Here is a 3,714-nt window from a genome sequence, read left to right as displayed (position 1 = left end):
GTTTATGTGCGTTTCTGTGCAGTTGCGTTCAGCTGCATCTAATCTTATCTAATATAGTCATTCCCATACCAACCCCTTTTTTTTTTCTTTTAATCCCTTCTCACGCTGCTATATGCAGTTGACACAAAAGACTACGATTACCTGCGGTTATGTGCATATAGCTGCGCTACATCACACCTGGACGCATTCAATTCTATTTTTTCTATTCGCACCGAACCGCATGTAACATAACCGCAGCTAAACGCTGTGTGTGAATGGGGCCATAGGAAAGCATTGTGTGCTTTTAGCTGCGGTAGAAAACTAGAAATGCCGCAGCTAAAAGTACCATTCTATCAGTCCGTGTGAAAGGGGCCTAAAGCTGAACACCAGCCTTACCTTCAGTCTTGTACGGTTGTACAGACACTTATTCTGTACTCTGATTTCATCACACAGTGTGACCTTCTCACAGCGTGCATTAAAGAGGAAGTAAACCCTGATGAGTTTACTTCCTCTTTTTTTCCCTGCAAAGGTAAAGCATAATGGACTACTATGCATCGCATAGTAGCCCATTATGTGTCACTTACCTGACACAGGAGCCAGCGAAGTCGCCGCTGTCCCCTGTAGTCCGCCGCATCCATCTTGCTGGTGGCGTCTCGCAGCTCCGCTGCTGTCATTCGGCGAAGCCGTCACTCCCGCGCATGCGCACGGGAGTCGACAAATGCGGCAGCTCCATTTTTGGAACTGCCGCGCTCAGTGCGCCTGCGCGCCGCTGTCTACGGCGCATGCGCCGTAGACAGCGGTGCCCGTTTTCGGGCAAATATCTCCTAAACCATATAGGTTTAGGAGATATTGCTTGGACCTACAGGTAAGCCTTAATCTAAGCTTACCTGTAGGTCAAAGTGGTTTGTAAGGGTTTACAACCACTTTAAAAGCTACAGTAAGTCAGACAGAGCCCACCACATTTCCTGGCTGGAGGACATCCAGCATCATCTAGTCCTTTGATTGTCCCTGACCCGCCCCTTTCAATCATTAGATTTCAGATCTTGGAGGCTCAGAACCAGCTCTTGGTGTGCTGGCAATTATATTGTTTATAGCTTTGCCTCCATTTAATGACCATGCTGACTACCTTTAGGTGTTGTAAGGAATTTGTGTGCGGGCTGAAATGCAGAGACGTTCTGGAATTTCCACTTTATCCAAAGCTAACAAATATACATTGCTACATTGTATATTGTTCTTAGGTTGATCTGTTACAAATGTTATGTTTTTTGTAATCCTTTTATTGCAGATTTGATACACAATACAGAAATACTGAGACAGAGCGATGGAGTTTGGGACAATTCAGATCAGTTTTGCAACCATTTTTTTCAGTTACAGCATCCTTTAACCCTTTCGCTGTCAGGGTTTCTTTTGTGTTTTTTGGTAAAAATAAATACATTTAGGCCTGAAGATTACATAAAACCCCCAAAACATATTTTTTGAATGAAGACATCCTAGAGAAAAAATAGTTGTAGTCCTAATTTTTTAATGTTATTTGTTAAGAAATGCAAGTTGAGGGCAAACAAATACAATACATTACCCAATTTTTAGTAAACTTTAAAAGATGAGGTTGCGGTGGGTAAATAGATACCAAACATGTCAAACCTTAAAATTGCATGCGCCCGTGAAATGGCAAGAAACTTCAAAACCATATACATTCCATAGACAACGCTTTTAAAGTGGTTGTAAACCCTTACAAACCACTTTGACCTACAGGTAAGCCAGATTAAGGCTTACCTGTAGGTCCAAGAAATATCTCCTAGACCTATACGGTTTAGGAGATATTTACCTGAAGACAGCCACAGCTGTCTACGGCGCATGCGCCATAGACAGCGGCGCACAGGCGCACTGGGCAAGCCGCAGATCGCGGCAATATGTGTGAGTGTCGGCTCCCGTGCGCATGCGCGGGAGTGACATCATCACTGCTCCGGCGAATCACAGCGCCGGAGCAGCGAGACCCACCAAGAAGATGGACGCTCGGAACTACAGGGGACAGCAGTGACTTCGCTGGCTCCTGTGTCAGGTAAGGGACACATAATGGACTACAATGCGATGCATAGTAGCCCATTATGCTTTACCTTTGCAGGGAGACAAAGAGGAAGTAAACCCATCAGGGTTTACTTCCTCTTTAAAGATTTACAGGTCAAAAGTTTAGAGTTAAATAATGGACCTATAATTATTGCCCTCACTCCAGCGTGTGTGGTGATATATAATATGTGTAGTGTAATCAACGTTATTGCCCGTAAGTGCCCCTGACACATGCATTTACGCTCGTACATTGGTGCATATAGGGGTGGGGACCCCTGATATCCCACCTATCCTCCAATGAAACGAATGGAGTGCAGGTCACAGTCCATTCGTTTCTTCCCCATTCCTTCTGATTGGGGACAGTGTGACAGTGTTTTTGTTTCAAAACTACTTCTGATTTTTCAAACATTTTGTGGGGTGAATGAGAATATAAAAGTATAAACGACTCTATACTGTCATCATGTGGTCAGTTTAGATATTACAGTGCCATGTGAATTTAATCTGTCCCAAGTCAGTGACTCAAAGCACACTGAAATAAAGGACAGCCAGACAAGTGGCATTCTTGAAAAGAATGAGGAAAATAAGCCCCTGTATTTATCTCCTTTAAAATGTTTTCCTGCTTAGGTCGCTGGGATTTTACACTACACAGGAAAAAAGTAGAACATATCTGAACTCTTATGGTCATGTAATTGTTGACCAGCATATACTAATCTTCCTTAATACACAGGTTTCTACTGTGAGGTGTTCCTAATATTTATTATTATTATTTTTTTTTTTTTAAATGTCTCCTGCGGACTACATTTCCCATAGTCCCAGGTGGTTCACAGCTGTCCTCTTTCCTCCCAGAATGCACAACAGGCAGTTACAGTGATCTATGCAACCTGGAGTGGTGGGCAGACTCTCCTCTGGCTCCCAGGGACTGCAGCACAGAATAACCTGTGTCCACTCTCTGTACTCTTCTCACTGGCAGCCAAGGAGAGGGAGAGCAGCTGCAGTGCTGACTGTTAATATGGCATTACAGTGACAGCCCAGTCTGTGCAGTGGTGGACTGGCATGCTGGGGACCAGGGCTACCTTGTTACCAGGGGCGGACTGACAACTCATGGGGCCCCCAGGCAATATGAGATTATGGGGCCCCCAGGCAATCAGAGATTATGGGGCCACACAGTATACACAATATACAATCACACAGTATACACAGACATGTTTCTATTGGCTGAGAAGGTACTGGAGAGGTGGGGCAGCTATAATCTCTGGATTTTTAGACCAAAAGGATGTCAGTAAGGGACATTTCAGAGACAGATGTAAAAAAACCCACAAAATTTTACATCTGTCCCTGGTTTTACTGAGGCTGGCAACCCTGATGGCATGGGGCCCTCGGGCAGTGTTCCTTTTGAAATACACTTTATATTTTTACAGATGTAATATTACTACTGGATATGAAAAGTTTTGTTACATATATAACAATGGCAGTGGTACTACAAGCATCTCAGGAGCAATACCCAGGCAATGGTGGCTGTTTGCTTTTACCACCCTGATGAAGGGAGTGAGAATAAACAGAGAGCCCTTCAAGTATAACTAAGGGCAAAACTTTTTTTAGTTTTGGCTTGAATGGTGAAGGATTAGAACACGTGTGATTTTTATTTCTTTCTGTGTAGCTGCCTATTTATCA

Source organism: Lithobates pipiens, unplaced genomic scaffold (assembly GCF_037356315.1).
Source record: "Lithobates pipiens isolate NorthernLeopardFrog02 unplaced genomic scaffold, aLitPip1_a1.2 Scaffold_18, whole genome shotgun sequence".
Taxonomy (NCBI): Eukaryota; Metazoa; Chordata; class Amphibia; order Anura; family Ranidae; genus Lithobates; species Lithobates pipiens.
This window is presented reverse-complemented; position numbering follows the sequence as displayed.